This window comes from Pelodiscus sinensis, chromosome 31 (assembly GCF_049634645.1).
Source record: "Pelodiscus sinensis isolate JC-2024 chromosome 31, ASM4963464v1, whole genome shotgun sequence".
NCBI lineage: Eukaryota > Metazoa > Chordata > Testudines > Trionychidae > Pelodiscus > Pelodiscus sinensis.
In genome coordinates this window covers 5,657,009-5,681,886 of record NC_134741.1, presented here as the reverse complement: position 1 = coordinate 5,681,886, position 24,878 = coordinate 5,657,009, and the positions used below count along the sequence as shown (strand labels likewise).

The 24,878-nt window shown below is 53.7% G+C and overlaps 10 non-coding genes across 10 annotated transcripts; 3 read left to right on the top strand and 7 right to left on the bottom strand.

Annotated features, from left to right (window-relative positions):
- Positions 1-3,156: 3,156 nt before the first annotated feature.
- On the top strand, positions 3,157-3,246 carry TRNAY-GUA (transfer RNA tyrosine (anticodon GUA)). The gene is given in 2 exon segments: positions 3,157-3,193; positions 3,211-3,246. It is a non-coding gene; the product is annotated as a tRNA-Tyr (tRNA).
- Positions 3,247-5,774: 2,528 nt separating this feature from the next.
- TRNAI-UAU (transfer RNA isoleucine (anticodon UAU)) lies at positions 5,775-5,848 on the bottom strand. The gene has a single exon. It is a non-coding gene; the product is annotated as a tRNA-Ile (tRNA).
- A 1,930-nt stretch (positions 5,849-7,778) lies between these two features.
- On the bottom strand, positions 7,779-7,852 carry TRNAI-AAU (transfer RNA isoleucine (anticodon AAU)). Its single transcript has one exon. It is a non-coding gene; the product is annotated as a tRNA-Ile (tRNA).
- A 1,675-nt stretch (positions 7,853-9,527) lies between these two features.
- TRNAR-UCU (transfer RNA arginine (anticodon UCU)) lies at positions 9,528-9,633 on the bottom strand. Its single transcript has 2 exons — positions 9,597-9,633; positions 9,528-9,563 (listed from the first exon to the last, which is right to left on the bottom strand). It is a non-coding gene; the product is annotated as a tRNA-Arg (tRNA).
- Positions 9,634-14,385: 4,752 nt separating this feature from the next.
- TRNAG-UCC (transfer RNA glycine (anticodon UCC)) lies at positions 14,386-14,457 on the bottom strand. Its single transcript has one exon. It is a non-coding gene; the product is annotated as a tRNA-Gly (tRNA).
- A 1,880-nt stretch (positions 14,458-16,337) lies between these two features.
- Positions 16,338-16,419, top strand: TRNAS-UGA (transfer RNA serine (anticodon UGA)). The gene has a single exon. It is a non-coding gene; the product is annotated as a tRNA-Ser (tRNA).
- Positions 16,420-17,371: 952 nt separating this feature from the next.
- On the bottom strand, positions 17,372-17,444 carry TRNAF-GAA (transfer RNA phenylalanine (anticodon GAA)). The gene has a single exon. It is a non-coding gene; the product is annotated as a tRNA-Phe (tRNA).
- An 865-nt stretch (positions 17,445-18,309) lies between these two features.
- On the top strand, positions 18,310-18,382 carry TRNAK-CUU (transfer RNA lysine (anticodon CUU)). The gene has a single exon. It is a non-coding gene; the product is annotated as a tRNA-Lys (tRNA).
- Positions 18,383-20,524: 2,142 nt separating this feature from the next.
- TRNAS-AGA (transfer RNA serine (anticodon AGA)) lies at positions 20,525-20,606 on the bottom strand. Its single transcript has one exon. It is a non-coding gene; the product is annotated as a tRNA-Ser (tRNA).
- A 2,469-nt stretch (positions 20,607-23,075) lies between these two features.
- On the bottom strand, positions 23,076-23,148 carry TRNAF-GAA (transfer RNA phenylalanine (anticodon GAA)). Its single transcript has one exon. It is a non-coding gene; the product is annotated as a tRNA-Phe (tRNA).
- Positions 23,149-24,878: the final 1,730 nt, after the last annotated feature.

Genomic DNA, 24,878 nt, shown 5'->3' with positions numbered 1-24,878 from the left:
CGTTCACCCTGCTGGCTGCTTGCTCCTGCCAGCTGCTGCTTCTACGATGGGGATGGGTCTGGGTCTGGGCTAAACCCAGTGATTTCTTCTCTTTGTCAGTTTCCTTGGTGATTTCAGCTCTTGGCCCCCCACCTAGGCTAGACAAAAGATTCCAGCCCCCACTGGAATAATATTTCAAAATAACAAAGAGATTCCTTAAGGAGTCTGTTTTAGGTCTATCCTTAGAATGGGTAGTGGGGGAGGGAGAGACAGAATGAACCCGTCTCATAGCTCATGGCTGGAGGACATGTGGCCTGCTGGTTCACGCTCCTTCCCCCCACACCCAGAGTCCACTCCACTTGAGTCTGGAAGGGGAAGGCTCGTCCATCCCAGACTTTTTTCAATGACAGAGTCTCTCCTGCAAGCACTGGTGTCATATTTTACAATTCCTACAGTTAGAGATAAAATGGTTTGTGACCCCACCACAGCCAAATTAGTTACAATACTCCACATTCCATTCTCACAACCGATCCTCCATCAGGCCCATAGCACTGGTTGAACTGGATTTACATAGCCACAGCCCAGATTCCTTTCCCAGCCCAGCATGAGCTGTATTTCCATATCAACAGTTGAGTATCTCACGGGGCTACACAACTGAAGGAGTGTCCCCACACCTAGGTTTCTCTCCCCTTTCAGCTGGCTGTATTGGAAGCAGTGGTTGAGACCCTGTTTACTTCTGCAGTGCAGACGTACCCTGAGCGAGTGGGGGTGATACAGGGGGAGCAGCTCAAACAGGCCAAAGGGTTGGCCAGGAGCAAGACATGAGCCCTACAAGGCAGCAGTGACATCATAAGCCCCTTATGCAGCACCTCAGCTCATTGGTTGGGAGGCAGTGACCTCACAGAGGGTCTAAGACAACAGCCCAGTGGGACAGTGAGATTACACACTACAGGGTGTTTGAGATGCTCCCCATGAAAATCTGTGAGGGAGCCCTTGGCTGTGGGACCCACTTGTGCCTGTTGTTCAGGGTTAAATAAGATCCCCCCCCCCCCCGGAGGCTGCCTGTTCCCTTCCCACCTTGCATTGGCTGGGAATCAAATCAAGCCAGGGGCAGCAAACGCCAGGAACCATCATGATCTGGGCCACAGATAAAGACCCTCTTGGAGCTGTGATCCAAGGAGAAGTCTCTGCAGGCCCTGCAGTCCATGCGGAGGAAGTGGATATTTATGGCCGAATGGTCAATGGTCTTACAAAGAAAGGCCACCTCCCTCCTACCCCCGCATCCTAGACCAAGTCAGAGTCAAGGTCAAGGAATTGCGGCAGGGGGATGTGAGGGAAGCTCACTGTGAAATCAGACCAGAGACGGACACTGTCAGTAAACACTCATATTGGAAACGCTCCTCTGGATGCTGGGCCCACCAGAGCCGTGTGCCGCTGCCATCTGCCTGCTCCGTGGACATCTTCCCATTGCAGAGCGCGCGCCGAGCCAGACTGTGACTAGACAGCCCGTCTCTGGGCACCCAGGGACTACATCTACACTGCAGGCTTCTTGCTCAAGAATGGTCGTTCTTGTGCATAAACTTGAGAAGCATCTACACTGCACACAAGTTCTTGAGCAACTAAATTTACAGCAAAACGTAGGAAAAGAGGGCTTCTTGGGCAAGAGTTATTCCTCTCCCCATGAGGAGTAAATCCTCTTGTGCAAGAGCTCTTGCACAAGAAGGTAGTATGAACGGGCAACAGTTTTTTTGTGTGCAAGAAACCCCTATGGCTAAAATGGCCATCAGAGCTTTCTTGCACAAGAGAGCGTGAACACTGCCTCGGACATTCTTGCCCAAAAGCACATAGCAGTGTGGACGTGCTCTTGCTCAAGACGTTTTGCACAAGAACTTGCACAAAACAGTTCTTGAGCAAGAAGTCTGCAGGGTAGATGTAGCCAGGGGTTGTTTGGGTTTCTTATCAGCACTGAGCTTTGTACAACAGCCCAGGGAACATTGTGAAAAGCCAAAACCTTCCAGCCCTGAGTGTCCCTGGCCAGCCAGCAAGTAGCACAAAGGTTCCTGGTAGTGCTGACTTGGGGTAGGTTGAAACAAGCACCCACAGTTCAGGTGAGGTGGCGGAGTGGTTAAGGCAATGGACTATTAATCCTCTGTGCTCTGCAGGCATGGGTTTAAATCCCATCCTCATTGGATGTTTACAGCCCTTCCTCTTGCTTCTCCCAGATCTCTCTTCAGTTCAGTGCCAGCCCCTGCTATAACCCTGCCTGCCCCAGCCCCTCCCACTGCAACCTGGGGAAAGGGGAAATCTCCAGACACACTCCCAGCTAGGACCCTCCATCCCTTCTGCCCTCAAGGGGAAACCTCACAAAGGAGATTCCAGGCAGCCAGGCCATGGGGGTCTCTGAGATTCCTGCAGCCTGTCCCACCTGGCTGTTGCCATGGACCCTCTGTGAGGTCACTGCCTCCCAGCCAATGAGCTGAGGTCATGTAAAAGTTCCTTGTGATGTCACTGCTGCCTTGCAGGCTCATGGCCAGCCCCTTGGCATGTGTGAGCTGCTCCCCCTCTGGCCCTGTCACTCAGGGCTGGTTCTGGGGCTCACACAGGGAACATCAGAGGCTGCTCAGGGTGCCACATGCCCCCAAGGTCACCTTTTAAATGTCAGGGCAAGCCAGGATCTATCCCGTCCCTTCCACAAGACCCCACCCCTTTGCTGAGCCCCTGCCCTCCCCAAACCTTTCCATGGACTCTTGGTTACTAATGGACACTCACCACTAATGACATAATCACACCCCAGCCATTTTGCTAGGGCTGCAGCTGGGGAGAAAAGTTTCATTTAAATCATTAAATGATTAAGCATTTGAACTGTCTCATGTTAGTTGATCAAACTTCATTTTAAATAAAGGAAAACATTATGGCCGTAACAAAAGGTTTCAGTGCCATAGCCCTAGAGACTCTGGAACAAAGAAGACACATGAGAAGAACCCAGTTTTCTTCCTTTTGCTGTGACATGGATGGATCTAGCTCAGGTTTCACTCAAGGGGGTCGTCTGCATGTGAAGTACCTGTGACAGCCCCTGTGCTCCTCTGCCCCTCATCAGCAATGCCATCTACTTGGGGGAGAAGTTGCCCTGAGACTTGCAAAAGGAACAACCTGGATAAATTAGCATTGTTCATGCACCCTTCAATAGCTCAGCTGGCAGAGCAGAGGACTGTAGTGGGTGTTTGGCAAGTGATTCTTAGGGTGCTGGTTCAACTCCAGCTTGAAGGGGCCATTCTTTTCCCTCCAACATGGCCTTAGCAGAAAGCAATCAAGGTGGTTACCTTGGGTCCATGTCTTCAGAGACCTGCACTTCAATTGACAAAAGGATTGTGGGGAGGAGCTGCCAATCACATTTCTTGGGCTGTGCAGGTTCTGTCCACACACAAAAGTTCTTTTGGAACAATGGCCGTTATTCCACAACAACAATGCTAGACTCTACACAGCAATTCCGTTATTTTGAAATAATTCTGAAGTAACAGACGGCTTATTCCGACTTCTGCAAACCTCATTCTACGAAGAATAACACCTGTTCCAAATGAGCTATTTCAAAATAAGGCCTGTGTAGCTGCGCCACTGCTGCTAGTTTGAACTAGCCCCTCCCCAGGGCCATTCTGAGTTATTCTTTCCAGGGCTCTAAATCGAGATAGCTCGTCCACACTGGGGAGCCTGCCTTGGACTATTTTGAGGTTTCCTTGCAGTGTAGACGTGCTAGTTCGAAATAAGCTATTTTGGAATCACTATTCAGGACTTAGAAACCTGCAATGTGAGTTCAAATCTCAATGGGACCTCCTGGGGTGGGCTTGTTGGTGTTAGGTTTTTCACACTGCAAGCTTTTTGCACAAAATGGCCGCTCTTGTGCAAAAACTAGCAGAGTGTTTACCCTGCATGTGCATTCTTGCACAAGAAAATATATAGTAAACCATTAGAAAAGATGGCTTCTTGCACAAGAGTTATTCCTCTCCCCATAACAAATAAGCCCTCTTGCACAAGAAGGCAGTGTGCACAGGCAAGAGGGATTTCTTGTGCCAGAAACCCCTATGGCTAGAGCTTTCTTACACAAGGGAGTGTCCACAATTCTCTTTATAAGGAGATACACCATCTCATAGAGCTGGAAGGAGCCTTGAGAGGTCAGGTAGTTCTGTCCTTGTGCTTATGGAAGCTCCAAGAACCATCCTTGACAGATATGCCCCAGATACCGTTACTTCAAGTATTAAACTCATAACCCTGGGCTTAGCAAAGTAACATTCAAACAACTGAGCTAGCCTGCCTTGCTTTTAGGGCTAAAGCACACAGCCGTGTGGACTTGCTCTTGCGCAAGAACTCTTGCCCAAAGCAGTTCTTGGGCAAGAATCCTGCAGTGTAGATGGAGCCTAAAGTTTTTCATATTTTTTTGTTTTAAAAATAGTTCAAACAGTTGTTCAACGTGCCCCAGGCCTGGAATTGTGCTGCAGCTGCCTCCCTTGCTATGGTCGCTGGCTCCATGTGCACTGGCCTTCTGTCTGGGTGCTGGCAGGGGGTGGGAGGTGGCGGGTACCAATGGGTAACAGGTGCCAAGGCACATAGAGAGACGCCAATGCCTGCATCTCTGCAAGTGACCTCACTGTGCACACCTCAGCTTTTAGCAAACACTCTCCTCCTGTCTGCGCCTAATACCAGTGTCACTGTCTGCTCCTGAGGGGTCCTGTCTGGGGGAAATGGCAGTTCCAGGGGATACTGGCCCAGTGTTGAAACATCTCACAGATAACATGGCAAAGAGGAAGCCAAAGAGACTCTACACCTACCAGGAAACATCACAACTGTCAACCCAGGTGGGACTTGAATCCACAATCCCTGGTTTAAGAAGCCATTGCTTTGTCCATTAAGCTACTAGGGAACACTAAAGATAACAGAGACAGAAACTCCCTCTTCCAAATGCACATTCCTCAATTTTTAGGTGCCAGATTCAAGCAGTTGGAAGGAGCCAAAACATGGGGGGGGGGGGGGGGGGGGCTGATCACACCCCTCTGAAAACCAGCTCTCAGGAGGCACCTCCAGCTGCCCCCAGAGTGTGAAACTCAACACCTTGACATCTCATCTCCCTCCCAAAGCCAGGGGCTTGTTCCCACAGCCGCAGCCTCAGCAGGGAGCCACACTGGCGCTCACTGCTCGTGGGGAAGGGAGCGGGTCCCACAGGTCTGGGGCTGGTGGGGAATGGGCAGTTGTCACTGAAGGGGAAGGATAAAACGCAGCCACGTTGCTGAGGGCAGGGAGAGCGGCTGGGGCTGGGCTGGTGGTGCCATGGGACATTCCTGGGGGAGCTCTGCAATGTGACCCTGGCTCCCAAGGCAGCAAGTGCAGAATCCCCCTTGGCGAGCGCAGGAGGCTCTGACCGGCCTGGTTTAAATCCGTCTGATGGGCTGGACGACCCCGATGCTGGAGTGTTAGAGCCCCTGTCAACCAGCCTGTGTTTGTCCCCTCCCTCACCTGGCAGGGCAGGGCCCACGCTCCCAGCAGGGAGTTACAAGCACGTCTCTCGCACCCAGAGCACTGGGACCACCATGGAGAAGGACTCACTGGCCCATGTGTGGTACCCAGGGACTTACAGTGGGAGTCAGAGCCCTGCCTGGCCAGTGCTAGTCACCTCTGCACCCGCTCCAGGTTTCTGGTTTCCTTCTCCCTAACCAGCCTCCCCTGAACCAGCAGTTCCATGGGTGGCCAGGGGAGGCCACTTCTGTGTCCCAGAAGGACATAGGAAAAGGTGAACAAAGGCCACAGCAAGGCATTACTGGGAGTTGAACCCAGGATCTCCTGTTTATAAGGCAGGTGCTTTAGCCAGCTAAGCCATGATGCCCTCTTGAGGCCACTTACTAAAACTGTTCTATTCTATGGTCCCAGACAACACCTTTGACTCCCAAAGTGCAGCCAATCCCCATTTCCCTCCAGCCCTGGTGGTGTCTGGCTCCCTGGGCACAGAAGGCTACAGCTCAGTGGGCAGAGGCTCTAACATGCACATCTCCCCCAGCCGCTGGGACTGTAGAGTTGGCCTTGAGATTTAGAATTGCTGGGGGAAGGGATAAGTGCAGCAAACACTGATCATCTGGATTGTAAGCCCTTGGGTCTCACAGTTTGGGTTGGAGACCCCAGGTGGGGGCCTGGCCTCCTTGGGTTGGTCCCTTCCTGAGGGCACAGAATTAAGAGAGAATTCCTTTGTCCTATAGCAATCCGAATTGGCCAACGAGCAAGTCACAAATTTTTTGTTCACATATAAGTACAGGAGAATGGACTCTTACAGTAATGATGGCCAAGTGGTTAAGGAGTTGGCTTAAAACTCCAAAAGTTTTTCCCTGTTCAGGGTTGAATCTTGCTCACACTGAGGCCTGTGTTTTGGTCATACCCCTAACAAGGGCAACAAGCTTGGCTGCCAGCTGTTTGCACATCTGGACCCAGAAATATCCTGAGCCTTGGTTCTGTTAGCCAGTTTCTTTTCAGCTCACTGCAAACTGCCTCCCAGCTGTAGGTGAGGCTGAGTGTGCATGAAACCAGCGGTGCCTGACCAATGTGTCTGCTTTTCCTACCATCCCTCCATCTCTACCTGGAGTCGGCTTCCTTCAGTTGAACTTTGCCTTGTCCCCAGAGCAGGAAGCCAAAGGGAGCAAAGAGCAGAAGTGCAGGATGCTGGTGGGGTGCCCTCTGAGTTTGATTTAGTGAGTCTTAGTTTGACTGGCTGAATCAAGTTCCAGAAGATTGATCACGGCAATTCCTCTCCAGCTGGACGTGGTTCTTGTTCTTCTGTACAGAACAGCCAATGGGCCTTCAGATCTCAGCCTTGCTCAGTTGATGGGAATAGAAACCAGACACCCAGCAGGTTTGAGCTGGTTTCAGTTGAGGGACCAGTCTGCCTGGTTTACATGCATTGGCACAAGAACACAGGAGGGGTTTGCTGACATTTTAAGAATCCCTGTTCAATAGAAATCCATGATTGACACACCTGGAGGTGCAAATGTTTCACTTAGGATAATCAACTTTTTAAGGGGGCACTTGAGATTGAACCAAGGACGTCTACAATCGGCACTCAAACACTACCACTGAGTTACACCCGACAGTCAGTGGTTGTACTTTTCAGCCCAGTGTTGGGAACTTAGCACCTGGCAGCATTGCCTGCATGAGCAGGTGGTGCCTGCAGGAGCAGATTGTCATGCTGAAGCAGGAAGACCAGGAACTGGCTCCAAGGTAGGGTTACGACACTGCTAGAATCCTCCTCCTCATCCTGGAGCTACAGGTCATCAGCGTTGTCATCCTGAAGCTACAGCTGCTGCTGCCGCCCAGGTGTCTCCCTCACAAACTCCACAACCATCCTTGGACAAAGCCTTGGTCCCACTGCCTCATGTCAGGGGCCTCAGCAGCGCTGGGGGGTGGCTCCAGGGGGAGAAACTGGTTCAGGAGAACTTGAGCTGCTGGGCCACTGAAGCAGGCCCCCAGCAGCAGCCTCTGTGCAGGGCTCTCACGCTCCAGGCCTCCCGGTCATATTGAGTCTCCCTGCCCCCCAGCTGGTGCCTTGAGGTAGCCACTGCAGCAGCAGGAATTTGGGCATCAGTTCCCCTGCTTTTGGGGACAGGAAGCCAGGCCAAGGCCCTTTTAGCCACTGGGGCTGTGCAGGCTGGAGCCTCCCCCTACCAGATCTCTGCCCTGCTTCCTGCACCGCTCACATTTTTGCTTGTTTCTGCTTCCTTGTCCCTAGCAGGCAGCTAAAGGAAGGGAAGTCACCAAACCAAACACCCCAAGGGCCAGCATGGGACTTGAACCCATGACCTTGGCATTATTAGCACCACACTCTAACCAACTGAGCTAGCCGGCCTACAAAGAACTATGTCACCAGTGGCCCTTTCAAGAAAGGCGCCTCAGGCAGCAGCAGGGACGTCTCTGCAGCTGCCAATGGCTCTTCTCTGACAGGGCCACTGGTGACTCACTGTGATGTGGGCTGGCTAGTCCAGCTGGTTTGAGGGTTGGTCAAGGTGGCTGGCGGCCGGCAGACCCAGGGCAAAGAGGCAGCCGGAATCTCTTGCTGCCAGCACCTTGCCTCCCAGCTTCTTCCCTGCCAGGAGCAGCAGAGTCCTGAGCACTGCCCTTGACACCATGGGACCAATCTCCCCTCACTCAACTGGGCCAAGCTGGTGCCCCAGTTCATGCCCACTGGGACCTGTTTTACTTGGTTTCCTTCCACCCAGAGCCCCCTTCTTCTCCTGGGCTGCAACGAGCATCACTGGGATACTGTCTCATATCCCAGCACAGGGCCATCTCTCCAGTGACAGGAGACGGGGCTGGTTTCAGGATTTCTTTTAGCGCAGCATGAAGCAAGGGGAGACAGAGGAAAATCAACCCCATTTGCAAGCTTTGTGTGACAGGAGGGATGTGAGCTGGGGAGGCTGCCCCCCCAGAAGGTACATTTGGTTGCACCCAGGGGCAGCAAGAATTCAGGCCCTCAGGCCAGTGCATTGGGGACAACGTGTGAGCCCTTCCATGAGCATTTTCTGCTCCTACTGGGGAAGGCAGCTGGGCAGGACCAGCCTGCAGCTCACGTCCCTTTCAGCCCCAGGTGCAGGAGGTAACAGAGAGGGGAGGAAAGTCCATGGCCAGAGCCTCCTCCCAGCAGTCTGGCCCTGCGCAGACTCTGTGCATGATGGAGCTTCTCCCAGCAGGCCGATGGCCTGTTCTCTGCAAAGTGCTCAGCCTGTTTCATTCCTTTGCAGGAGCGAGTGGGATACACGCGCCCTGTTCCTCACTGACAGGAGTGTCTTCTTCCCTTGGTTTCACACAGGGTCTGTCCTCCTTCCAGGGAGGAATGCAAATCCAGATGAGTGAAATTTCAAATGAAACATGGATTTGAACTTCCTGAGCTTCATTTGCATAATTTCAAACACCAAGTCCAATTGAGACCCACTAAATCAAACCCAGAGGCACCCCCACCAGCACTGCATTGAAGCCTTTGCATTTCCATTTGTGCCACATTCTGGGTCCTGCCCAGCTGCCTTCCCCAGTGGGAGGAGAAAATGCTCATGGAAGGGCTTTTTCCAGAAGAGCAGTGCAGTGTAGACACAGCCTGAGTGTCGCTCAGCACTAGCAGGAGACAGGGAAGGACAAAATGGTCTAATGGCACCTGCAGCCTTTCAGAACAACCCCCAGCCCCAACCCCAAGGACCAGCCCTTCCCTCCACCCTCCCTGGGATCTGCTGGACAGGTCCAGATGCAGGCATGGGCGAGCCCGGTAGCTGCCCAGGATGTCAACCGATGTGGGGTGCCTGATGGCAGATGCATCCCTTACAGCTGCCATCAGGCGTCACGTGCCCAGCTCCCGCAGCGCCTTCTCGCCCACATCCCTGTGGTGCAGGTCAGCAATGCTCTCCCCCACAGACGCAGGCCCCACACGGGCCAGGCCTGCTGCTGGAAACTGTCTGGATTCAAGCCCACCCCAGTGCCAGCCTAAGGATTGCTGGTCTATAAAAGGTGCCTTGGAAATGAGGAAGCAGCTAAAGTGACTCTGATGGGACTTGAACCCACAACCTTTGAATATCTCAGTATGCTTACACCAGCTCCCTGCAGCTTAGAAGTCCAACGTGCTTTCCATTGCACCACAGAGCCTGATTGATACCTCCACTCTGCTTTGTAGCATGTACATTGCTGGGGGAAAAGAAAGGGGAGGCAGGTCTGTCTCTTTTGGGAGAGCAGGTAGAAAAAGGGAGAGGGCCACTGAGCCCCCGCCAGGGAAAATAAGAGATAAGAACTGAGCTGCACCTGAAGAATGTGGACATTGATCCCAATGCATTTTGCATGCTAAGCAAGTGCTCTATCAGCTGAGCTGAGCTAGCTCTCCTACCTGTGAAAGATGCATCTGCCTCACCTACCCTGTTCCAGAACTGCCCGAGGCTCCTTTCTGAAAGGGCCACTTGTGGGACTGACACCCGTGGGCCGGCTAGTTCAGAGGTTTAGGATGTGGTGCTCATATCACACTGACGCGTCTTAAGAGCAAGCCCCTTATTTCAAACCATAACGGGCTCGCTATTCTGAAGTCCCTGCAAACCTCATGGTGCGAGGAGTGAGGGATGTTTCAGAACAGCGATTTATTTGGAACTAAGTGCTGTGCAGCCAGCGGCAAATTACAAAATAAGCTATTTCAAAATTGACTCGAAATAAGCTACACAATTGCATCGCTTATTCTGAGCTTTGGGACAACCCCTAGTGAGTTAGAGTCCAGCTCTGCCCCCAGCTCCCTGCTCCACGCACCCACGTACTGACTCCCTCACTGCCATGGGGCTGTTTGCATTGGCCTCTTCTCTCTGTAGCCAGGCTTCAGCCAGGACTGAGACTCAGGCAGGAGAATGTGACCCGGCTGCCTGCACCTGGGCCCTGCATTTCTCATCCCTTCAGAGACACTTGTTAGTGGAGGAATAAATCACAGTCACATGAGTGTAGATTATGAAATGTTGTTGTTGCCTTGGAAACTCCCCACAGACCTTCCCCTGAGGGCCCGGGCAGCCGCTCACATTGCACAGCTCATTTCAAGGTGAGGTGCTGTGTAGACACACCCAGCCTGTTGAGGGCCAGCCTGCTGGGGGGAGGCTCTGGTTACTCTCTTTCCTTGTCTCTCTCAGACTGCATCTACACTGCAGGGCTACGTCTACACTGCAGGTTTTTTGAGCTGTTCACTGCAGCTGTTCTTGCCCAAAATCTTGCAGAGCGTCTACATTGCAGACACGTTTTTGCTCAAGTAAATTTATAGTTCAGCATCAGACAACAGGGCTTCTTGTTCAAGAATTATTCCTCTCCCCACGAGGAATAAGCCCTCTTGCGCAATCACTCATCTACAAGGAGGCAGTGTGGATGGGCAACAGGGGTTTCTTGCTCAAGAAAGCCCTGTGGCTAAAATGCCCATCAGAGATTTCTTGGAAGGAGCTCTCTTGCATAAAAGTACTTTTCTTATGCAAAAGCACATGGCAGTGTGGACGCACTGTTACACAAGACCTTTGCACAAGAATTCTTGCACAAAACAGTTCTTGAGCAAGAAGCCTGCAGGGCAGATGTAGCCAGGGGGTGTTTGGGTTTGTTACCAGCATTGAGCTTTGTACCACAGCCCAGGGAACATTGTGAAAAGGCAAAACCTTCCAGCCCTGGGTGACCCCGGCCAGCCAGGAAGTGGCACAAAGGTTCCCTGAAGCACTGACATTAGCTATTTGAAACAAACCCCCGCACCTGAGAGGTGGTTAAGGCGATGGACTGTTCAAATCCCATTCTCACAATGTGTTTGCAGCCCTCTCTCTAGCCTCTCCCAGAGGTTCAGTGCCAGCCCCTCCTGTACCCCTGCCTGCCCCAGCCCCTCCCACTGCAGCCTGGGGAAAGGGGAAATCTCCACAGAGACACTCCCAGCTGGGACCCTCAATCCCTTCTGTCCTCAAGGGGAAACCTCACAAAGGAGATTCCAGGCAGCCAGGCCATGGGGGTCTCTGAGATGCCCCAGCCCTGCAGCCTGTCCCACCTGGCTGTTGCCATGGTCCCTCTGTGACGTCACTGCCTCCCAGCCAATGAGCTGAGGTGCTGCACAAGGCCCTTGTGATGTCACTCCTGCCCCTGGCCAGCCCCTTGGCATGTGTGAGCTGCTCTCCCTGCCCCCGTCACTCAGGGCTGGTTCTGGGGCTCACGCAGGGAACATCAGAGGCTGCTCAGGGGGCCACATTGCTAGGCCAGGGGCCCTCCTGTGGGGCTCTAAGTGTTGCTGTCCCTGCTGTACAGACACGGCCATAGAGCCTCAGGAGGCTGCAGCAGTGGGAGACACTTCCCTGGTTTCAGGAGGGAGACGAGATGTCAAGGCCCATGACTCAGAGCCAGCTACAGATACCCATGGAAAGCTGATTTTCAGAGGGGTGTGATCAGCCCTTCCTGTGTATCTGGCTTCTTCACAGGGGCTTAATCAGGAGCTAAAAGTTAAAGAAGGAACATTTAGAAGGGTGAATTTCTTTCCCTGACAACATTTTCTGTTTGCCCCAGTGGCCTAATGGAGAAGCCACTGGCTTCCTAAGCCAGTGATTGTGGGTTCAAGTCCCACCTGGGCTGATAGCTTCCTTTCACTGACAAGGAGTTTATGCCCTTTTGCTCTCAGAAAGGATGCTCCATAGTTGTCTCCCTCCCAGCAGAAGTTGTTCAGACCCCTCACTAGCCAATGCTGGTGTTAGGTGCAAATCTGAGTGCTGAAAGCCCAAGTATTCAAAGTCAGAACAAAGGGGCGCATTTTGCTCTAGAAGGTCCAGAAGTGACAGCCAGAGGGAGGTGGCTGTAGCAGAGCAGGGTCTGTCGGGAGACAAAGCGGAGCAGGAGGATGAGAAGGCCCATGAGAGGCAGAGACTCCAGAGCGGGGGGCTAGATATTTGGTCTGGCAAAGTGACAGAAAATCCCCAGGCCCCGAGCATGGTGTGGGCGAGGCCCATGGGGCAGTTTGCCTGGTGGGGTGGAGAAGCTGGGGTGCTCTGGGAGTGGATAAGGTCCCTGGCTGTGCTGCGCCGCCTGCCGTGTGTGTGACTCAAACTGTCCCTCGTTCCCTTTTGTGTGTCTGTTGCAGTTCCAGTGTCTTTCCTCAGGCACGTTCATCCGGCAAAGACCCCACCAAGGATCTTGTATCTTCCTTTGTGCAGCTCAGCCGCAGACACTGCCAGGGCTGGAAGGAAATTGCTGCACTTTGGGAGTCAAAGGTGTTGTCTGGAACCATAAAGTAGAGCAATTACACTTATCAGACCAAGGAAGACAGCATGGCTTAGGTGCCTAAAGCACCTGCCTTGTAAACAGACAAACCAGGGTTCAATTCCCAGTGGTGCCTTTTTGCAGCCTTTGCTCACATTTTCCTATGTGTTTCTGGGACACAGAAGAGGCCTCCCCTGGCCACCCATGGAACTGCTGGTTCAGGAAAAGGCTGATTGGGGAGGAGTGTTGGGAAGAAGGAAACCACGGATGAGAAGCACCTGATGCCCTCAGACCCTCACTCTCCATGGCTGCAGGAGCTGCAGAGGTTGCACCTCGGTCTCTCTGATCACGGACACCACTAGGGAATCACAAGGGCATGTGGTGCTGGCTCTCCTGTCCCAGCAATTGCAGTCAGAGCCCTGCCTTGCCAGTGCCAGTCACAGCAGCCTCTGCACCTGCTCCAGGCTAGTGGTTGAACCCAGGTTTGTCTGGGGCTGCGGTTGCTGCTGATAGGGAAGGACCTGGGAGGCAAGGTGCTGACAGCAAGAGATTCCAGATGCCTCTTTGCCCTGGGTCTCAGTGCGCCATGCCAGCCGCCAGCCACCTTGACCAAATGTCAAACCAGCTGGACGAGCCAGCCCACATCACAGTGAATCGCTAGTGGCCCTGTCAGAGAAGAGCCATTGGCAACTGCAGAGACAGGTTTCAGCTGCTGGAGGCGCCTTTCTGAAAGGGCCATTTGTGAGCTGTGTTCTGGTTGGCTGGCTAGCTGAGTTGGTTAGAGCATGGTGCTGATAATGCCAAAGTCATGCATTCAAGCCCCATGCTGGCTACAGAGTTGTTTGCTGTGGTGACTGTTCTACCTCACTTTAGGTGCCTGCTATGGACAGGGAAGCAGAAGCAGGCAAAAGGCTGAGGCTTTTCAGGAAACAGGCCAGAGAGTTGGTAGGAGGAGGCTGTAATCTGCACAGACCCAGTGGCTAAAAGGCCCTTGGCCTGGCCTGCTTTCCCCAATAGCAGGGAAAACTCTTCTCTTCCCTCTATTGTGAGTCTACTCATGGGCCTGCTGGCTCAGCTGTTTAGAGCTTGATGCTAATAATGCCCAGGTCACGGGTACAAGCCCCATGCAGACCCCACAACAGCCAAATTAGTTTTGTTTGGGCTGCAACCCCCAAAAAGCGGTGAGAGGGAGCCCTTGGCTGTGGGACCCACTTGTGCCTGTTCTTCAGGGTTAAATAAGATCTCCCTCCGGAGGCTGCCTGTTCCCTTCCCACCTTGCATTGGCTGGGAATCAAACCAAGCAAGGGGCAGCAAACGCCAGGCACTGTCATTGTCTGGGCCACAGATACAGACCCTCTTGGAGCTGTGATCCCAGGAGGAGTCTCTGCAGGCCCTGCAGTCCATGCGGAGGAATGCCGACATTTTTAGGCAAATGGCCAATGGTCTAGCAAAGAAAGGCCACCTCCCTCCTACCCCCACAGCCTAGACCAAGTCAGAGCCAAGGTCAAGGAATCGTATGTGAGGGAGGAACCTCATTACTGTGCATGCTCTCGGAGAGGATGAAGAGCTGTGAGAGGCAGCCCACAGCTGCAGTACCCGTTTGTGCCTGTTTTTCAGGGTTCAAGTAAAACCTCAGTAAGAAGATTTGACAGTCCCTTTTTACATTGCATTGGCTGGGAATTGAACCCACATCAACTGCTTGGAAGGCAGCTATGCTCACCACTATACCACCAATACCAGCCAGCAAAGCTGCTGGGAAAATTAATGAGGAAATTCCACATCTGCCATGAGGCTACCTAGAGGCGAGAGGGTGCCCGTGTGGTTTGGGTAAAGCAGAACTTCTTGGCCATTAGGCACAGACCATAAGTGGTGATGCTGGGGGAGTGGCTGCCCTGCACTCTCCATGGTGTGAGGAGCTGGGCGGGAGAGGAGTCCCAGAGGTTGTTGGGTGGGAGAGTAGAGTTTATCAGACTTTGGGCTAAGCTCTAGAGCAGCCAAGGGAGAGGTGGGGAAGTGACTTCTGGATACTCTGTGTGGCCCAGGGATGCAGACCAAGAGCCGTCCTTATGTTTTTTGCCGTAAAGTGTTGTTTCTGGGTCCTTTGCCTAAGATCGAGCACTTCTGCCTTCCGGAGAGCCATGTCTCAGGCACAAGCCCCCAGAGACCTCTTCAGGGACACATCACAGGACCAAGCCAGGGACAGAAACACTGGGCACTGTCAGTGTCTGGGCCAGAGATAAAGACCCTCTTGGAGCTGTGATCCGAGGGGGAGTCTCTGCAGGCCCGGCAGTCCAGGTGGACGAATGTGGACATTTATAAACATAAAAACATAAAAACGGCCGTACTGGGTCAGACCAAAGGTCCATCTAGCCCAGTGTCCTCTCTGCCGACAGTGGCCAGCACCAGGTGGTGGACCAAATACAATGATCAAGCGATTTGTCTCCTGCCATCCGTCTCCAGCCCCTGACAAACAGAGGCCAGGGACACCATTTTATCCCCTGGCTAATAGCTTTTATGGACCTAACCTCCATGAAATTATCTAACATATGGTCCAATGGCTGATGGCCTTGCAGAGAAAGGCCACCTCCCCCCTCCTAAATCCTAGACCAAGTCAGACCCAAGGTCAACGAATTGCGGGAGGGGTGTGTGAGGGCCTGTGAGGGCAGGTCCCGCTCTGGGGAAGCACCGCAGCACTGTGCATACTGTGAGGAACTGGACCGAATCCTGGGGTGTGGGGAGCCCCTGTCTCCAGGGAGAGTTGTGGAGTCTGGGATGGAGACACCTGGGCAGCAGCAGCTGCAGCTTCAGGATGACAACGCTGATGTCCTGCAGCTCCAGGGGATGCAGGAGGACTCCCAAACGTCTTCAGGCAGCGGGGAGGGAACCTCAGGTGAGTACTGGGAGGTTGCAACACCCAGGACATGTCGACACTTGCAGTCTCCTTCAGGAGAGGGATGCAAATGGAGACATTCGAAATTGTAAATGAAACCGGGATTTAAATATCCCGCGCTATATTTGCATAATCGTGTCCGGGTGCTGTTTCAAAATACTTTATTATGAAATAAAAAACAACGTTTAGATGCAGTTATTTGGGGAGAAAACCCTTCTTCTGAAATAACCCTTAAACACTCCCCTCTGGTCTGGACCTAACAGCAGTGTCAGCGTTTGCTAGTCGGGGCTCTGGACAGCACCTGCACAGAGGGAGATGGCAACTGCGGGATGCCCTGGCCAACTGTCCCAATGTCTCACAGCAGAAAAGACAGCAAAAGAGGCCAATGCAAACGGCCCCCTGGCAGCGAGGGAGTCAGCACGTCGGTGGGTGGGGCAGGGAGCTGGGGGCAGAGCTAGGCTCTAACTCGCTGGGTGACCTTGGCCCATTCAGTGAATCTCTCCCTGTCTCCATGGCCCTGTCTGTACAGCAGGGACAGCAACACTCACAGGCCCCGCAGGAGGGGGCTGGTTTAATGCTTCACCCCAGGGCCCAACAATGAGCCCCCAAGCTTGCCCTGTTCTGGAGCCAGGTTTGCTGTGTGAATTCTGTGGGGCGGGTGAGGTCAGGCCTCCGCTCTGGGATTATTTACTACTTTCCCTGATCCTGGGATGCTTCTGACTCGACAGCTGTGGTGGCCGAGTGGTTAAGGCGTTGGACTTGAAATCTGATAGGGTTTCCCTGCGCAGGTTCAAATCCTGCTCACAGCGAGTGTTTTGGCCATGCCCTAACCAGGGCAACAAGCTGCACAACCCCTGAGCCACTCTCCCTGCCCCCAGTCAATCCCTTTCTGCGCCTTCCGAGAGAGACACAGAGCATGGTGCCTCGTTATGGGTCCCTAGGCTCTAGGGAAACGCTCAGCTCCTGCAGCCTCTGCCCCTTGCCCAGCACCCCATGGCTCAGCCCTACCCTTAGGGGCTGCCCTGCTCCAGTGTGTGATAGGAGTTGAGTGAGAGGATGGAGCATCTGGGCCTCCCCCAAAGGTCCATCCATGAAGGGCAGAAATGTTGGGGATATGAGGTGGGTCACTCCTCCCGAGGCACACAGCCCCCCCCGCCCTGTGTTGGGAGCAAAGGGTCTAGAGAAGTATTGGGGGGGGGGGGCGGTCTTGTTCCCTGCTCTTGCTCTGCCTTGGGCAAAGAATTAGTAACAGAATATTGTCCAAGTTTATGTACAGAAAAAAACTGACAAGTATGTTTCTGTGGGGTGGTGGTTATCGTGTTTGCTTAATGTGCAAAAGGCTCCTGGTTCAAAGCCAAGCAGAAAGTGGGAACGGGGGGTTCTGCTCCTATTTGTGTCTCCCCAGGTAAACACAGCCCCTGTTGCTTGGGGATAAACCCAACTCCCAGGTTGAGTAAAGCAAGGAACAGCAGGAGCCCTGCCCTAGAAAGGGAGGGGCCAGTGTGTGTGAGTGTATGGTCCTGAGGGGGGGAGACATGGGTGTTAGCAACATGCTCATGTGGTGCCATGTTCCAGCACTGCCAACAGGGAGTGTTTTTTGTGGTGTCACTTGATTCCCCCCAACTGTAGCCCTTGTACCTGCCCTGTGGTAGGATAGAGCCCCAGGATGCAGCTCATCTCCCCTTTTCTCCTGCAGTGCAGGTTGTGAGAACAGCTCTAAGCAAAACCATCAACTTGAAGTAATTAGCCCCTATTGGAGCATGCCAAAGCCTGGGATTGAACCAGGGACCTTTAGATCTTCAGTCCAACGCTCTCCCCACTGAGCTACTTTGGCTGTGATAAGAGTCCTGTGTGGCCTGTAATTCTCTGTCCAGGATGTTTTGCCGCATGTCGTCATGCCCTGCCCAGGAAGGCCAGACTGGCCTTTCCACAGCGCCCCTCCCCCACAGCCAGAGCCAAGGTTCCCTCTAAGCCAGGCCTGGGCAATACAGGCCAGCGGGCTGGATCCAGCCCATGAAGCCACCCAACATGGCAGCAAGAAGCCTCAGGCAGTTTCCCTGCTCGCCCTGCCCCCACGCACAGCTGAGAGAAGGGGCTGCTGGGCCCTTTGTGTCTCTCTGCTGTAGAGGAAAAGGCTTCAGGCCTGGTCCCTGCTCCAAGCTTGTTTGTGGCCAATGGGAGCTGCCTGCTTCAAGCCCTGGCCAGTCCCCACAAGCTCTTATTCACCCAGGCGTGTGACCTGTACCCACTGCGCAGGGAAGGGGCTGCCTGAGAAATGTGCTTGGCTGCTGGGAGTGTCTCCCAGTCAGAGCCTGCCTCTGGCACCCCAGCTTTGTGGGAGGCCAAGTAGGAAGGGGCCTCTGGAGGCTCATAGCTCCCTGGCCTGCTGTGTCTGTGGAAAGGGGGGAAGAGGACACATACCTCTCACTGGGGAACAGGGCGCATGGATCCCTCTCATTCCTGCAGAAAATGAAACAGGTTGAGAATTTTGCAGAGAACGGACCAGTCCCTGGAGAGATGGAAATGGGGCCGTTCCTTGTGGGGAAAGAAGTGGGTGTGTCGGGAGTGGGGTTCGAGTTCAAACCTCTCCACAGACCAGAACTCCACATTAGGGGCAAGAAAGAGCCTTGAGTCAGGCAGTGGAGAACACTTGGCTCCTGTTACACTGAGATGGGATATTAGGAACTTTTTTGCAGGCAGCCTGGCTAGCTCAGTTGGTAGAACGTGAGACTCTTAATTTCAGGGTCATGGGTTCAAGCCCTATGCTGGGCGGTGCCTTTCCTTAACTCACATTCTCAGCCTGTGAGCAATTGGCTCTCAGTTTTCACCAGGGTTTTAGAAAGAAAAAGTCTAGTCCTGGGGTCCAGATTTAGTAGAACCAGAGAGAAAACCAACTGCAATTTCCATCTTCTGAGGAGAATTACAGGCCAAATCTGTCAGCTAAAGTAGCTCACTTGGGAGAGTGTTAAACTGAAGCTCTGAAGGTCCCTGGTTCAATCCCAGCCTTTGCCAGGTGCTAATAGGGAATCCTTTCTAAGGTTCCCCTTTATTTAATGATCATTTCACCCTTTTTGGCCACAGCTGGGCCTGACAAATCATGTGTTGTGTGACTGGCCCCTGTTCCTCCCAGCCCTTCCTGAGAGTTGCTGCTTCCTTGGCTAATGCCCACCCAGCGCTGGCACAAGGGCTGTGGCTCAGGGTGAGGTGCTGATGGGGGCACATTTGACTAGTCTCGTGTGAGCTCCTTGGAGCCACCCAGCTGAGCAGGAGGAGAAACCCAGCAACCAGCTCAAGCAGGGTGGGAGGACAGAGACCCTCTCTCACCTGGGCACTGCAGGCAGCAAGAATTGGAGTCATCAGTGGAGTGGTGACAATGGGGGCAAGACACAGACATCTTCTCCTCCCCCTGAGGAAGGGGGCTGGGCCCAGGATCCAAGTCCCTTTCAGCCCCCAGGAGAAGGGAGCTGAGAGAGAGGGGAGGGAAGGAGGTGGCCAGAGCCTCCTCCCAGCAGGCTGGGTCTGTGGGAGCAGGGGTGAGGGGGCCTGGCCCTGCTTTCCTGCCCCCTTCTCACACTGGTCTCAGAGCGTCAGCAGCCGCCCGCTATCTGGTGGGTGGGGCCTTCGCTCAGCGTTTGGCAGCCAGAGGGCTCTGCCTCCATACGTAGGCCTGGCCTGCCCCCCTCTTGTCCTGCCTCGGTTGCTCTGTGGCTTCTGAGCCTGCCCTTGGAGCTGTCAGCACCAGCCCCCCCGTGCTCAAGGTGCCCACAGGAGGAAAGGGGATCTGGGCTCCAGTCTGAGGCTCTTCCTGCCTCCTGCTTTCCCCTGGTTCCTGCCTGGCCCTGGGCCTCTTTCCTGCCAGCCCCACAGGGGCCAGGGGAAAAGCAGGGAGGTGGGTACAAGGGCCACATTCATGGGCATCAGGTGGCACCACAAGAAACGCTCCCTGTCAGCCTGGCTGGAACATGGCGCCACATGAGCAATTTGTTGGCACCAACGTGCCCCCCTGGTCAGTCTGAGCGGGGAGCCAGGGACGGTCCCTGCAAACCTGGGGCCATTGGCCAAGGCTGCTGCTCTTGTGTCTGTGCTGGGACCCCCTGGGCCTCAGGAGCGCTAGAGATGTGGGGCAGCTCTGTCCTCCCAGCCTGGGGCTGCCTGTCTGGGTGACGCCCTCACATACACTGGCCCCTCCTCTCCTGGGACAGGGCTCCTGCCGTTCCTTGGCTACTCAGCCTGGGAGTTGGGCTTATCCCAAGCACAGGCCAAGCAGCAGGAGCTTAGCTGGGCATTAAGGGAAGCTGCAATAAGAATGTAGCTGGCTGGCTTTGAACCAGAGGCTTTCTGCATATTAACTAAACACGATAACCACTACCCCACAGAAACATGCTTAAACCACTTTTTTTTTGTACATAAACTTGGACAATAATTCTGTTACTAATTCTTTGGCCAAGGCCTGGGGGTAGAGGCAGAGCAAGAGCAAGGAACAAGACACCCCGCCCCCCCCCACACACACACACACACGATACTTCGCTAGACCTTTGCTCCCAACACTGGGCGGGGGGGGGGGGGGAGCTGTGTGCTTCGGGAGGAGTGACCCACATCATATCCCCAACATTTCTGCCATTAATAGATGGACCTTTGGGGGCAGGCCCAGACGCTCCATCCTCTCACTCAACTCCTATCACACACTGGAGCAGGGCAGCCCCCAGGGGTAGGGCTGAGCCATGGGGTGCTGGGCAAGGGGCAGAGGCTGCAGGAGCCGAGAGTTTGCCTGAGAGCTCAGGGACCCATAATGAGGCACCATGTCCCTTATCTCTCTTGGAAGGTGCAGAAAGGGATTGACTGGGGATGGGGAAAGTGGCTCAGGGGTTGTGCAGCTTGCTGCCCAGGTTAAGGGTGTGGCCAAAACACAGGCCTCGCTGTGAGCAGGATTTGAACCTGCGCAGGGAAACCCTATTGGATTTCTAGCCCAACGCCTTAACCACTCGGCCATCACAGCCACAAGTGCAGTCGTGCCCCAGGGCCAGGGAAACTGGTAAATAATCCCAGTGCCCAGGCCTGACATCACCTGCCTCTCAGAATTGACACAGCAAACCTGGCTCCCAGAGCACAAGGGGGCTAATTTTACAGCACGTCTGGGCCCTGGGTGTTTCTCTGCCTCCTGCTTTCCCCTGGATCTAGCCTGGCTCTGGGTCTCTTTCCTGCCAGCCCCACGGGGGCCAGGGGAAAAGCAGGGGGGCGAGTGCAACGGCCACATTCATGGGCATCAGGTGGCACCACAAGAAACGCTCCCTGTCGGCCTGGCTGGAACATGGCGCCACTTGAGCATGTTGTTAGCACCAATGTGCCCCCCCTGGCCAGTCTGAGCGGGGAGCCAGGGACGGTCCCTGCAAACCTGGGGCCATTGGCCAAGGCTGCTGCTCTTGTGTCTGTGCTGGGACCCCCTGGGCCTCAGGAGCGCTAGAGATGTGGGGCAGCTCTGTCCTCCCAGCCTGGGGCTGCCTGTCTGGGTGACGCCCTCACACACGCTGGCCCCTCCTTCCCCTCCTGGGACAGGGCTCCTGCTGTTCCTTGGCCAGTCAGCCTGGCCTGATGCGCATTCCCTTGAGCACCACGAGGGCAAGAGGCAGAGCCTGGCACCTGCTGGGACCCAACAAGAGGGCATCAGGGGCAGCAGCAAGAAACATGAAACCTCAGCATCCTGCAAGCCCAGGGTCCCAGCACATCCCAGCCACCCACTGAGCAGCAGACACCCAGCGTGAGGTAAGAAACGGTCTCATGAACCTAAGGGGAAGGAAAACAAAGCAGCAGTGGAAGTGGAAGGGTTCTGCAGCCAAACAGTGGCAGGTCCCAATGAGATTTGAGCTCAGCTTGCAGGACTCCCCAGGCCTAAGGGCTGTTCCTTACACCATGGGACCTGCACCAACCACCACTCCCTCAGCTGGAGCAGCAGCTCATGCCCACTGGGACCAGCTTTGCTTGTTTTCTTTCCACCCAGAGCCCCCTTCTTCCCCTGGGCTGCAAGGAGCATCCCTGGGACAGACACAGGACTCTGCCTCCCCACAGCCAGCCCCACCCCACAGGATTTGGCAGAACAAGGGGCAGCAGGGGGGGGGGGGACTCTCCTCAACCACTGAATCCCAGAGCTTCTGGTCTGCCTCCCTCAGCTTGGCTTCCATTCCTGCCTTGCTTCCTCCTTGGGCCAGCAGGAAGAGCTGACCCCATACCTAGCCTCCCAGGCACAGGTTGGGCAGCAGGAGCTGCGCTTTCCTGGTCACCAAGGGGAGCTGCAATGAAAGCAGACACTCTGTTTCCACCTGGCTGTGACCCAAGGACCTGTTGCATGTTAGGCAAACATCATACCCACTACACCACAGAAAGCCACGAAAGTGCTTAAACTTGGCTAACTATTCTGTTACTAGCTCTTTTTCCAGCACCATGATGGGGAGGGGAAAACACCTTTTCATGGAAAATTGCTGTGAGCTCTGAGTCTGGCAATTAATCCGTATAATTAGTATAAACAATTAGTAACACACATACTAAATGGAAACAAATCTGCCTACAACAAGTCACAGCTGGAGAGCTCTCTAAAAACATCCACTCCATGTAGAGCCACAAATGGGATGTTAGAAATTATTTTTAAAGGCCTTGACAATAAGACAGTGACTATCATATTTCATCTCTGTAAATCCGTGCTGTGCCCACAACTTGAGCACTGACTTGAAATGTGGTTGCCTTACCCCCTCCCCTTCCCCCACCAAAAAACCCATACCTTGGCATTGGAAACTTCAGACAAGCACAACAAAAATGATGAAAGGTTTGGATCAGCTGCCACATGAAGAGAGATTGGGACTTTTCATCTTAGAAAGATGGAGACAGAGTGGAAATAAAATAGAGGTCTATAAATCATGGCTGTTTTGAGATTGTAAATAAGCAAAGGTATTTTTCTTGTTCCCATAATAGAAGAACTAAGGATGCGCCATGATATTAGCAGGTTGAAAACAAACAAAAGGAAGTATTTCTTCACACAACGCACAGTCAACCTGTGGAACTCCTTGCCAGAGGATGTTGTGAAGACCAGGACTATAAGGGCATGTCTATACTTGGAAACTATTTTGAAATTGCTTAAATCAACATAATAACTTCCAGTCTAAGAAAATAGAAATAGTGTGTCCTCAGTATGGGGAAGCCTCAGTTTTAGTCCGAGGCAGGCTCTGTTAATGTTCATTTCTGGGGGCATGGAATTAAAAACAGAGACGCAAGGCTGGGAGCAGCTGAAGACAAGAGCTCTGTTCTACTGTGTCAACAATCTCTGAAGTGACATGAAATCCCCTCTCCCATTTCTAATCCTGAAATATCAACTTTATTATGTCATTCCCAGCCTCTTGATACAGCCTTTGAACTCTGACTGCAGATATTGGCCTGCCAGAGATGCCAAAAGAGACTAAGCCACATTGACTAAGGCTTCTGCCAAAGCCCGGGATTGAACCAGGGACCTTTAGATCTTCAGTCTAACGCTCTCCCAACTGAGCTACTTTGGCAACTGCTGCAAGCTTTCTGAGGCCCATGTTTCTCTCAGGCATATTTTTCTCTCAGCAGCATACACGAGAGATGCTGCTGCCAGTGGACCTGCAAGGCAAGATGAGCTTTGCCTGCCCCCCTCAGCCTGACTTGCACTTGGCCCCATTCCTGCCTCTCTTCCCGGGGTGTCCCAGTGGCTGAAAGGGACTGCGGCTGCCAATGCAGGGAAGAAGATGGGCGGGGGGCCGTGTTCCCTCTGAGATTTTCCATCCATGGGTGGAGTGAGTTTCATAATGTGCACCACTAGTGAAGTCGTTTGCGCTTGTGCGGATGTGTGCTACTGTGGTACCCACCAGTTATTCACAAACAGCTTAGCTAAATATAGCTTGATAATTTTATAGAAGAAAAAATACTGAAACAAGGGATGTCATTCCTGGCCTCTTGGTACAGCCTTCGAACTCTGCAGGGCTAGGTCTACATGGGGAGGTTCTTGCGCAAGAAATCCTGAAACCGGCCCCTTCTCCTGTCCCTGGAGAGATGGAAATGGGGCCATTCCTTGTGGGGAAAGAAGTGGGTGTGTCAGGAGGGGGATTTGAGCTCAAACCTCCCCACAGATAAGAATCACCCACTGGAGGCAAGAAAGAGCTGAGTCAGGAAGTTGAGAACACTTGGCTCCTGCTACCCTGTAATAGGTGTAAGCAGGGTCAGGGTAAACTCTATCCTGACATCTAGTGGCGAACTGTGGCAAGTGGTGCACAGAGACTTCAGGGGCTGAGCCCAATTTGCATAGACACACCCACCCTGTCTAGTATGTGCCACAGCAGCCCAAATCGTCACTTTGGCCACTGTGGGAGCCCCAGTCTCTCTGTTATTGAGGCAGAGGGGATAAAAGTGTTGTTACCCTGATTATGCGAATCAAGGACAATGGAATGGTGGAACTGTTTATGACAGAGGGATTCGCCATAAACTAAGTAGCACTCGCTAGACAAGGGGCATGGGTTCCAAACCCAGTCAAATTGAGGGAGGTTGGGGACAGGTCTTGGTACCTGATGGTGGGGCCCTGGCTGAGGGCCTAAACAACACTGATTGCACTCTCTCTTCTCTCCACTGTGGAATATCAGAGTTAATTTAGATTCCATTAGGAGTCTAGTTGTGAGCTGTGGAGCTAACTTTGCTGTGGGCCAGTGCTACGAGAGCTGAAATCACTGTTGCTGAGGGGAGCCTGGTGCTGTGCTGTGGACAAGAGCTGAAATCACTGTTGCTGAGGGGAGCCTGGTGCTGTGCTGCTAGCAGAGCAGTTTGCAAGGGGCAACCAGCAAGCGCAGGCGGACAGTAGATGCAGCTGGCGGGGTGGCTGACGGCAGCCTGCGGCTGGTAAGAGCGGCAGCTGGCGGAGCAGCTGCAGGAGCAACCAGCTGGCAGCCCGGAGCGTGGACCGAGATGGTTGGCGGATTTGCGGAGCCGGACAGTGGAGGCGGCTCACCTGACGACAAGTGGAGTGTGGCGGAGTGACTCGTGTTGACGGCGGCGGCACGGAGAGGCGGAGCCGGTGCATCGATCCCCCACCCCCTCCAGGTTGGGATGGTGGAACCCTGCCGGGTGGACTTTTGAACCCTGGGACGGCACTGACCCAGGACTGAGACTCTTGGGGTGTTGGACTTTTGGGACGTTGGGGAGATTTGTGGCTGGGGGGAGGGCCTTTGCTCATTGTTTGGTTGGTAAATCCGAGTTGTGGTGTTTCCCCAATTTA